Source organism: Pseudoliparis swirei, chromosome 5, assembly GCF_029220125.1.
Source record: "Pseudoliparis swirei isolate HS2019 ecotype Mariana Trench chromosome 5, NWPU_hadal_v1, whole genome shotgun sequence".
Lineage (NCBI taxonomy): Eukaryota > Metazoa > Chordata > Actinopteri > Perciformes > Liparidae > Pseudoliparis > Pseudoliparis swirei.
This window is the reverse complement of record NC_079392.1, coordinates 7,938,767-7,950,824: the sequence shown is the minus strand read 5'-3', so window position 1 is coordinate 7,950,824 and position 12,058 is coordinate 7,938,767. Positions and strand designations below refer to the sequence as shown.

The following is a 12,058-nucleotide window of genomic DNA, read 5'->3' as shown; positions in this document are numbered from 1 at the left end:
TTTCCCCGGTTCCAGATCCATTATTAGCAGGTCCTGGTACATCTGGTCAGCTTTATCCATGCCATTATTTGACTTTGCGTGTATATTTTCAAGGTCTATTTTCTTCACAAGTGAAGATTCAGGGTAGAGAGAAATCACCTCCTCAAGGAGAGTGACTGCTCTGTCTATCATGCTTTGCTTTGTGTGACTGTGGCTGAAAGAAAGGATCTTCCATTTCAGACAGAGTGCAGCACATCTCTTCAGATAGCGCTCATCTGGATGGAGTTCCAGAGCCTCCTCTGCCAGAGCAATGGCCTCATCAATAGATATGTAGTTACTGTAAACCCTTAGTATCGCTTTCATGCCATTGCAGCTGCTGACGGGATTTCTCAAAACCTTTACGGCCAACTCACGTGCTTCATCCTTAACGTCTTCTCCTTTTTTCCACGTTGCTCAAGGTAGCAAGCAGCGAGGTAGAAGTTCTCTGGATCCTGTTCCTGGGCGACTCTCATTTTCTCCAAGATGTCAGCCTCCACCTTGTTGTATCACTAACCCTAAGACGTAACTGGTGTTCCACTCCACCATCTCCGGCTGCATCTTGATGGCTCTCTGGAAGTAATCTGCCACCAGCTCTCTGTCTGTGCTGAACTTCATCAGGGTCCAGGCTTTCTCAGCGTAGGTCTCTGCATGGAGCTCGTCCTGCGATGGTGATGGGTATTTCCAGTGGCGGGCCGTGGGCCTGGGGCCTGGGCCTTCAGTGAGGTCCTACACAGTCCCACCCGAATTAATCCACCTCTTATTACTATCATTATGATGCCAGGTCTAGACCAGCTGCTCAATCGCTCTGGCGTAGTATTGGTAGATCGATGACATAAAAAAATTGGCCGCATTTTCTATAGCAGCTTGTTCATTTATTAAACTAAACAGCCCTGATGTTGATCGATCTACACAACAGCATGTCATTTTCTTGTCTGCTGGAGAATGCGCTGGAAGAAAAAGAAGGAAAAGTCACTTGCACTAGTTTGTTCACTAAACAGGCATTATGAAAGCAGATTTCAAGTATGTGACAAATCGACATCTTCTTTTATTGTGGGTTGAAAAACAGCTTTGTAGTATGAATTAATTCCTTTATCAAATTCAGTTTCCTAGTTCTGAGGTTTTGCATATATGGATAGGAGCTTCAATATTGGTAATAATCAAAAGACTGCAGCATGTGTAGCTGGCTTGTGGTTCGGGTTCTGAAGGCCTAGAGGAGAATAAAGCTGATTGGTTGACACAACATTGTCATTATTCACTTGAAGAAGCGAATGTTGATTCTGAAGGTAAGGCAGATTTAGTGAAAACATGGCTGAATATGATTGGATAAAGATCTAACATAAAGACCAGTAAATCTCAACTGTTGCAGAGAAAAGAGGAACGCTATGAAATTAAGAGAATAACTCACTCTGAAATAATTGAATACATATTTGTGGGAAAATATATTTAGAAAAAATATATTCTGGTGATGTTTAGGCCAGCAGAAGGCCTTGTCTGGTGAGCCACTGGGTATTTCTTGAAGTGCAGGCTTTTATAAATATATATTTTTTAGACTTAGGCCTACTTACAATATGCAATACGATATTTAACATACAATACTGTACTATAACCGAATATTGTTTTTCTACTACTCGTTTCACTTATTATTATATAACACTTATATACCGTCCATATATAATGTACATACTCTTTAATAAAAATATATATATAATTAAATTTTACCATGTCATCACTGTTATGCCTCCATGAAATTCTCCTTGGGAGATGCACTGTTAATCTAAAGTTTAAGCACTGGCACTCAGTGACCTTGCCAGCGCACTGGTCGCTGGTAAAGTGCTACTGGTTAAAGGTGCCGCAGCTGGTCAAAAGTGCCACTACTAGTCAAAAATTACTACCTTGTGGTGGTCGTGAAGCGCGTCTGAGGCATGTCTGCTTGACGGCGGTCTGCAACGACTCGAGTGGCATTCAAACCGGTGTCAAACTATTTTCACCGTGACATCAGCATCATGGCGCCCCTCTTAAAGGGCGGAAACACTTTATACACTCCTCAATATTGTCTTTCTTGCTTTTGGTTATTACATTGTTTAGTGTAGACATATTGTACGCCGGAAGTATCTCTAATATTACAACGCCGTTCATTGTTTGAAACATTAAAAAATAAAATGATTTTTCTTTCTTTCATTTCTTTGAAAAGGTGATACATGTCTTCCGAGCGTCAGGGGCCTATAAAATGATGGCCGGGCCGGATTTAGCCAGCGGGCCTTGTTTGACACTGTATTCAAACTCTCTGAAACTCTAGATTCTAAGCTAAACATAGCTCCTCCATTGCGATCCTTGAAAGTGATTTCTTCCGCTGTCCGAACGCTTCAGTGGGCTTGTCACTGAGTACGTGCTTAGACTACCGTCACTCTGTGACATGTAGCAGGCTGGCGCCTGGCGACCCTCCGTCTGGCGCTATTTGACTACGCTGTAGCACTTTTGACCGTGGTAAGCACTTTTGACTAGTCGTGGCATCTGCTGGCATGTGCTGCTTAAGTGCCACTGATGCTCACAGCACCTGCTGTAAGTGCCACTGAGTACCAAGCGTCGCTGGGATCCTTCTGTTTTCAGTATTGAGAATTTAGACTTCCCAGACCGGTTCGTGATAAAACAACATATAAAAATATCACAACCGTTATAGAGTAAATTCTATGGTCAACCATTACATGGGTACCAGCCACTAGTCAGCATTCCAGGCGCCTAGAGGTAGAGGTAGAAGGAGAGGAAGAGAGGAGGGACTTGGTACAGTTAGGTGGGTGGCAAGAAAGGTCCTCAGTGAAGCCAAGCAACTTGGACTGATTCCTGCACTTTCCACATACGCTTGCAATATTAAAGGACTTTGTCATGTCACAGCAAAGGTTCTGAATACTTAAACCATGTAATCTTCCAGTTTTCTTTTAATAAATTTTAAAAATATCGCTTGTTTCTGTTTTTCTGTTAAGATTAGATTACTTTGAGTGTACATTAATAATAAATGTAATGAACTTTGATTTTAGCAAATATGGCTGCCAATGAAACAAAAGGTGAAATGTATATTTATATATATATAATTTATTAATGTTTTAGTCATAGACACTCAAGAGATACTTGTAAAGATTTCAGTTATAATAATTATGTGGTTGCACCAGCTGCTTCATTTTTAGCATGTGAGTAAAAGATACTGTTAAAATAGATTCATCCTTTACATAAGTTATTTGCAATGAGACTTGTTCCCACACAAATAAATTTGCATTGTCTCAAATGTTACTCGTTTTTAAATGTCCCTTTAGAAGCTTTTTGTCACTATTTAAATAATAACTTAAGCGTGATCATTTAAAGACACTTATTAAGTTGTAGACACAGTGTTGATATGAACAAGCTACCTGGACTTACATACATTGTGCATCAAAGCCCACTTTCCGGTGTTCCCTTTACTGTTTGGTTTCCACCTCACGCACTAGCGGGGTTCTGTTTAATTAAACCAGACATGATCTTTGTAGTAACTTTCAAAATTAGTCTGATTCGAAATCCATTCGTGCCTGTACTGCATAGTTGTAGAATCGTGAATTTCTTGTGTCGTAACCAGCAAAAAAAACACAACTTGAATTTCTTCATGTACACTTTTTATATTTAATAGTATTGGTAAACGCTGTGTACAACTGGGGCTGGCTTGACATCCTTTTTAATCCATACCTCATCTAAACAATATTTCAGTTTACAGCGTGCATCAAATTGATGATACTACAATGGCCACCACGTAAAGCAGATTTCCATGTTCTGGCAAGTATAAATGCTCTTCATTGACATTCAGTATGAAGAGAAACATACTGAATATATAAACACAACATGATCCAAGTCTATTGTGACAAGTAATATATAATTATGACAATGACTTTAAACATGTCACAGTGGATGTTATTTAAAAGACCCGTGGTATATTGAATGATCAGCCTGTGATACAAATAACAAGTTTTTTTAATATAGTTTTTTAAAGCCTTTTTTCCCCATTAAGTAAAAACCTGTAAAAACACCTGCCACTAAAGGATACAACTAATCAATTTATAAGTATTTTCTGATTTTTCTTTCGCAATACCTTTTGTTTCCAGAACTAGGATCAGTGTTGTAAAAAAACAAACACTATGGCTCTTGCAGTTTTTTCAAAAACTTCTCTATTTCTTTATGCATTGGGTGTTTATGTTTGAGCTTCTCCAGTTCTTTGATGCTGTTCGCACGATCGATGGATCGTTCCGGTATCTCTGCCGCCTTCATACGTGCATGCTGACTGGTCGAATCATTTGATCCAGTATAAATATTTTGCGTATTTGTTGTAGGATCTGTTTCTCTGCGGTTCCAGATCCATTTCCATGGGTCCTAAGCATCTTGTCCAGCTTTAGCCATGCCATTATTTGACTTCGTGTATGTTTGCAAGGTCTAGCCTATTCTCAAGTGAAGAATGAGGTGAGAGAGAAATGCCTCTCATGGAGATTGGTGCTTTTGTCCTCATGCTTTGCGTTGTGTGGTTCCTGGAAACAACGATCTTCCATAATCAGTGAGTGCAGCACATCTCTTCAGGTCAACTCATCAGGGTGGGTTGAGCTCCTCTGCCAGAGGAATGGCCTCATCAAAGCCATTCCTGCGACCTTAGTATAACCATTGCGCTGCTGGCGGGATTTTTCAAAATCTTTTGGCCAACTCACGTGCTTCATCGCGTCTTCTCCTTTCCTTTCCACGTTGCTCAGGTAGCAAGCAGCGGTAAGTTTTCTGGATCCTGTTTCTGACTCTCATTTTCTCCAAGATGTCAAGCGGCAGCCTGTGTCCACTGTAATTAAAGTCACTCAAAAAACCCTGAGTAATAACTGTTCCACTCCACCATCTCCGGCACATCGCGGTATCTGGGCTAATCTGCCGCCAGCTCTCTGTCGTTGCTGAACTTCATCGGGTCCAGGCTTTTTTTTTCTCAGCGTAGGTCTGCATGGAGCTCGATCCTGCGATGGTGATGGGTATTTCTTCATCAAAGGCGTCTACCTGCAACACAACAGAGTAGGCCTCGCTCTCTGCCCTGGTCTCCCAGGTGGTGGTGCAGCAAGCCAGGTTCACGTGGTTCACCACCCACTAACCAGGGACCGTCATCTGCTTTCCTCATCTGGCGGAAGGCCTCTGGAAAGCCTTGTTGGAAGAGAAGACTCAGGCGTCTTCGGTTGGAACCCAGCTGAGTACTGAATGAACCCCTGCAGGTTGTAGATGTGACCCAACCAGCTGTTTCCCTCACTCTGTGCGATGTCACAGCATGTCGTTGGGCAATAAAGTTTTCTTCTTGTTGGTCTCCATATTCCAGGAGAAGTGACACTGCAGGGGCCTCAGTTTTGCCACTAGTTGTTTTTATTCTGAGAACAGCAGTAGAAAGACAACATAGTACAATACATCACTAGAGTTCAGATAATATGCTTGGTGGGGGTGTATGTTTTGGATAATCATTATTCATTTCATATTTAGGAAGGAAGAAGAAGGATAAAATGGATTTAAAGGCATTGAATGTCCAGGAAAAAAATAATAAATAATAAGCTCCTTTGAAAGAAAATTATTTCACTGCAGGCACCGTGTATGGTTGTGTATGTGACAAATAAACAGCGTAGGATCTGAAAGTTTGAAAGGAAAATGGGCAGTAAGGAAGGATGGGAAGAGGGGGGGGTGGTTAGAAATGTAGGAGGGTGCAGTTTATGGACAGGAAGAAAATAAATAAGGAGTAACGAAAGAAGGAATGGATAAGGAAAGAAATATGAGAAGAATAACACGGTGGGAAGGAAAAAAGAGAAAAACAAAGACTGAAAGAAAACACAAAGATGAACAAAGTGATGACTAAATACATTAGTAAAGAAAGGTAGGATGCTGCTGGTGAGGCAGGTGTGGAGAAACAATAAGGAGGGGTTCAGAAGGAAGAAACAAAAGATGGCTGAAAGAAGGAAGGAAGATAGGAAAGGAAAGTGTGAGCCCCAGAGGAGAACACTTGAGTAAGTGAGTAGGCTATGAATATGGAAAATAAAATACATTTTACATTTCTCCACCAGAATTATATTCTTGGAAGTGTCCGGATGAAACTTAAAGAAAACAACTGATCAGTAATAATTGTTAAGTAAAATACATTATTTTAAAAATATGTTGTATAATCTCTGTGGCACTGTTACAAAATACCTCGTAATTGCAAGATCTGGATTTCATATTTAAGAAAAAAGTTAAGAAGAAGTAAAGAAACATCAGACTGAACATCAGTGTTTGAATACATCATCAATGTCTTGAAGGATCCATAATGGTAATACAGTTGGCTGGTAAAGACACAATGACGTTGAATATTAAACTAATCATAACGATGATAATGATATGAAAGCGCATGAACAGCTACTCCGCACATCATGCAGCTTGTTTCCTCAACTCGGTCCAGTTCTCTGAGTTGGTCACGGCTGCTTGCTGCTCCTGATGCTCTATTTTCGCGGTAGAAATGATGAGATGTCCGTGAGACCACGCTATTTTAAATGTTCACCAACACTAGCGAGGCGGGGCATTTGCGTGTCCATGACTTCTAATAACACTCTAGACATTCGACCTAGACATTAAACCACGATACGTCATGATTGCGTAATTGAAGAATAAAACAAAAGATATCACATATTTATGGTTGCACCTTTCCGTCCTTTGACGCGTAATATTGTGATCTCCCTCTCAACACTTCACTCGTTTCCCCAGATTGAAAACCTACAGCCACATCTGAAGAGAAATGAAACAAACTCAATTACCTCGCCGTTAGACGAAACTTCCAGACGGTTCCCAGACCCGGTTCCTGTTACAAAGCAAGAGCAGGAGTGTGCACAGGGACCCGGTTCGACGAGAATGCAATCCAACAACAACATAAAAAAGATATATCACAAACATATTAAAGGACTTTACATGTCATGTCACAGCAAAGGTTCCGAATACTTATGACCATGTGATATTTAAGTTTGTCTTTTTTAATAAATTTGCAAAAATGTCAACATTTTATTTTTTCTAAATAAGATGGGGTGCTTAGGTACAAAATGTAAGAAATAAAATGAACTTTTTTGATTTTAGCAAATGGCTGCAATGAAACAAAGAGTGAAAAATGAATATGTATATATATATATATAATTTATTATAAATACAAAACAGATCAATAAAATAAAAATGTTTTAGTCACTGTACCAGGCCTATTCAACTAGCGGCCCGAGGCCAGGGGCAGTCTGACCGTTGAATTTAACTATAGCCCATAAGACTATTCTGCAAAAAATAAAACTGTGGACGGACCGCATACTCTTTTTTTATACATTGAGACATCTATTACAAAGAGCCATGAGGTTTCACTGTTGCCTCAGCTTCAAACCTGTCTGGTTACATCTTTATATTCGCACCCGTGTTGGTTGCAGGGTGTTACAGTTTTTCAAACCTACACTGGACTTTCCCTCGCGTGCGTTGTGTTCTCTGTATCTGCAGCGGGGCTCTGTCTCCGCTCACGAGATTAATCACATTCACAAACATATTGCTGGAGAATCTTCAAACCACTAGTTCATATCCATTTTAAGGCGTTCCCGGTGATTAAGGTTATAAGTGAGCAGTGCATCACAGCCACGGATGAAGAAATACATTATCGAAAAAATTAAAATTAAAAGATCGCCCGACCTGGTTTCGATCTCTTTCACGCAAAATGCATCTGCACTCTGAGACGCGCAGTCTGTGCGCTGCACCACCAGATATTAGTTTCATCTCAAGTAATTTATATATTGATCCATTACAGTTTTTCTCCATTGCTTTGGCTCAATTCTTGAAATAGAAATGACATTCTCAAAACAACTTGTGCAAACCTCCAAACCACTGGGCACTTGTTCACAACAGATTTGAATTTCCCATTCCTTTAATCAAATTAGAATTGTTTTAGAAACTCCTTGCCGAATGACAAGTACAATTGCCTACAGCTTGCACAATATTTCAAATGATTTAGCACATCTGTGCAAGCGGTTAGATACAGGCTGCCTCTCAGTTAAGCCCAATTACCAATTGAATACATCTTGCTTGGTCTAAACTGGCTGTTGCTTCTCAGTCAAGTGGTTGTTCTCTGCAAACATCTTGGCATCATTTCCTTGTGTCCATCATCACCTGCACAATAGTTCACTCCACTGTCAAAATCGTTCAGGCACATAATACCATGAAAAACATCATGGTATATCCTGTAATATGGATCTCTTGGATCATCGGCTTCATTTTCAGGTGCAACTAGAACTTTACTCATCAAGGGGGATTTTCTCACATCCGATCACCAATCACAGTCATTTCAGTTAGCTGACAGGTGCTATCCAGGAGTATAAATGCTTCCATCAAATATCTAGGGCTTGACAAAGTTCAGTACAGTTTACAGTATGAACATGGAAGCACCTGGAAAACAAACAAGGACAACTGCCTGTTCGAGGAAGAGGAGGAAGAAGAAGAGGAAGAGGAGCAAGGGTGCGTGGTGGTGGAGGGTGTATGAGCATCGGCTCCAAACCAGAGGTCCCTTCTCCAGGCAATGGATGCTGCTTGTGCCGATGTCACAGCAGATGGTTGCATACTGCGACGGCGGTTCTTCCCGTTGCGCCATGAAGGAGAACATCAGATGCGATGTTGAAAATCTGTGTCCAGACAGGCGGAGCGAGCGGGCGAGCAGGAGGGGAGGATGAACTCAGCTTTGCTACTGTTTGTTACAGTAGTGTAGGCTATACTTCATTTCATTTTGATGCTTTTTGTTTGACACTATTTTGCTGTACACATTTTCTGTTTCACCGGTGTTTTGCAATTACTGTAATAATTTCCAGCAGTATAAGTGCAATACAGTATGTGATGTGAAACCTTGTTGGCTCCTCTGAATGAATCTTTGTTCTGTTTGATACATAGTATTCTGGAAAAAAACATCTCTACAGTAACCATTCAGTGTCAAAGGACTGCCAAGATTGAAATGTGCACATGAGGATATTTCTATGGTCACTACATACACCGACAAAACATCTAAACATTTTGACCTGCAGTGTTTAAACAATGACGAAGGACTTTTCATTTTGGGGGCACTGACTATTTGTATGAGAAAAAGGAATGAGTTTTGACTGATGAGCGTCTGTTTTGGAGAGATATGACCTTTGCAGGTGTGCCATAGTGTTTTGCTAAACCATCTAGGTTATTTTGGCAAATGTATTTAAAGCTTTGAGAATGTCCTTTTTTTCAAGAGAGAGATGAGCCACAGCAATCGAGAAGGAAGTTTTCATTTTGGGGGCACTGACTATTTTTTATGAGAAAATGATTTGGGTTTGAAGCTTGAGTTAACTGTTTTGGGTGAGATGTGACCTTTTGAAGGTGATCTATGTAGTTGTGCTGAACCATATATGCTATTTTACCAAATGCACTAAGATCTTTGAGAATGTAATTTCTGTTTCAAGAATTGAGCCAAAGCAATGGAGAAAAACTGTAAGTCACATTTCTTATGTTTTCATGGGAACAGTTTGGTTGAAGGGATCTGAAACAACTGGTTACCTTGAGCGGATATTTACACTTTGAAACATGTTTATAGTGATGCTTGTTCGCAACACTTGCCACACAATACGGACGCATTTTCGTGTGTGACTGTTTACCTGTGGAAATATACATTACTGTTTTTCATTTTTAGCCATTATTTGATCAATACTCTGCGCCCTCACACCCCCGTGATTTTCTTATTGATACCCACCGGCTACTATAGTTGAATAGCCCTACTTGTAGACACTCAAGAGATACTTGCCAACGATTTCAGTTGTAATAAATAGTTGGAATATATTTATATTTACAAATACGTGGTTGCACCACCTGACATTTCTTTAGCATGTGAATTAAAAAGATAGTTAAAAATAGATTCAACCACTTTACATAAGTTATTTAACAAATGAGACTTGTTCCACACAAATAAATGTGCATTACATTAAATTGTGTAAGTTTTTTTTAAATTTCCTTTTTAGAAGCCTTTTTTGTCACTGACCCAAATATTAACTTAGCGTGCATCATTTTAAAGACACTTATTAAGTTGTGAACACAGTGTTGATATGAACAGCGCTTACCTGGACACATGCATTGTGCCGCTCTTTGGCCACTTTCCGGTGTTCCCTGGGAACTGTTTGGTTTCCACCTCACACTGACGGGGTTCTGTTTCATTAAACCAAACATGATTTTTGGCAGTAGCTTTCAAGAGCTGTCGTCTGATTAAATCCATTCATGCCCTGTACTGCAACATTGTGAAGAATACATGAATTCCTTGTATAGTAACCAACAAAAAACCCCACAACTTGAAGATTTCCTTGTGTACACATTTTATATTTAATAGTATTGGTAGGCAACTGTGTACAACTGAGATACAGCTTGACATACTTTTAATCCATACACTCATCTGGCTTTAATATTCAGTTTACAGCGTGCATCAAATTGACTAATGTTACTAAAGTATTTTACATACAGCAAAGCAGATTTCATGTACTGTAGAAGTATAAATGCTCTTATGTGACATTCAGTGCGAAGAGATGAAACAATACATAACAGGGATATAACAAACACAACATATGATCAAGATCTATTGCAATGAACCAAGTAATATATATGATAATGACTTTAAACATGTCACAGTGGATATTATTTAAAAGACCCGTGGTATATTGAATGATCAGCCTGTGATACAAATGACAATTTTTTAAATATAGTTTTTTAAAACCTTATTTTCCCCATTCACTAAAAACCTGTAAAAACACCTGCCACTAAAGGATAAAACTAATCCATTTATAAGTATTTTCAGATTTTTCTTCAGCAATACCTTTTGTTTCCAGAACTAGGATCAGTGTTGTAAAAAACAAACACTATGGCTCTTGCAGGTTTTCCAGAAACGCCTTTATTTCTCTACCCTTTCGGTTCCGGCTATTATTTTTGATCTTCTCCAGAACTTTGATGCTGTTCTCACGATAGATGGATTTTGGGATTTTGGGCCCTTTATGTGGTACCGTACTGACTGGTCGTAATCTTTTCGATCGCAAAAAATTTTGGATTTGTAGTAGAGGAGCTGTTTCTCTACCGGTTCCAGATCCAATATTAGCAGGTCCTGGTACATCTGGTCAGCTTTATCCATGCCATTATTTGACTTTATGCAGTATATTTGCAGGTTCATTTTCACAAGTGAAGAATGAGGGTAGAGAGAAATCACCTCTCATGGAGACTGACTGCTCTGTCTATCATGCTTTGCTTTTGTGTGACGGTCCCTCGAAATATCGGATTCTTCCATTTCAGACAGAGTACATCTTCTAGATAGCGCCATCTGGATGTGGAGTTCCAGAGCCTCCTCTCATGAGCAAGGCCTTCATCAATAGATACATAGTTACTGTAAACCTTATCGCTGCGTCATTGTGCCATGACGGATTTCAAAATCTTTACGCCAACTCACGGCTTCATCCTTAATCGCCTTCTCCTTTCTTTCCACATTGCTCAAGGTAAGCAGCTGTAGAAGTTATCTGGATCCGTTCCCATGTACTCATTTTCCAAGATGTCAGCCTCCACCTTGTTGTACTTAAAGGTACCCACTAACCCTAAGATACAACTTGGTGTTCCACTCACCATCTCCGCCGTATCTTGGTGGCTTTCAAGCACCACCAGCTCTCTGTCAAGTAAGGAACTCATCAGGGTCCAGGCTTTTCAGCGTAGGTCTCTGCATGGAGCCCCAAGTGGCGTGGTGATGGGTATTTCATCAAGGCGCTCACCTGACAGGTAGGTTCGGCCTCTGCCTGGTCTCCTGTGGCCATGGTGCAGCCAGCCAGGTCTCGTGAGTTCACCACTCAACCAGGTCCGCCATCTGCTTTCCTCATCTGGCTAGCGCCTCTGCAGCCTGTTGAAGAAACTCTGGCATTCGGTGGAGCCCAGCTGTACTGGAATGAACCTTGCAGGTTGTAGAGGACCCAGCTTCAGCTGTTTCCTCTGTGCTGATGTCCAC

The 12,058-nt window shown here is 40.4% G+C and overlaps 2 pseudogenes; both read right to left on the bottom strand.

Annotated features, from left to right (window-relative positions):
- Positions 1–3: 3 nt before the first annotated feature.
- LOC130194154 (interferon-induced protein with tetratricopeptide repeats 2-like) lies at positions 4–10,161 on the bottom strand (annotated as a pseudogene).
- A 240-nt stretch (positions 10,162–10,401) lies between these two features.
- On the bottom strand, positions 10,402–11,606 carry LOC130194153 (uncharacterized; annotated as a pseudogene).
- Positions 11,607–12,058: the final 452 nt, after the last annotated feature.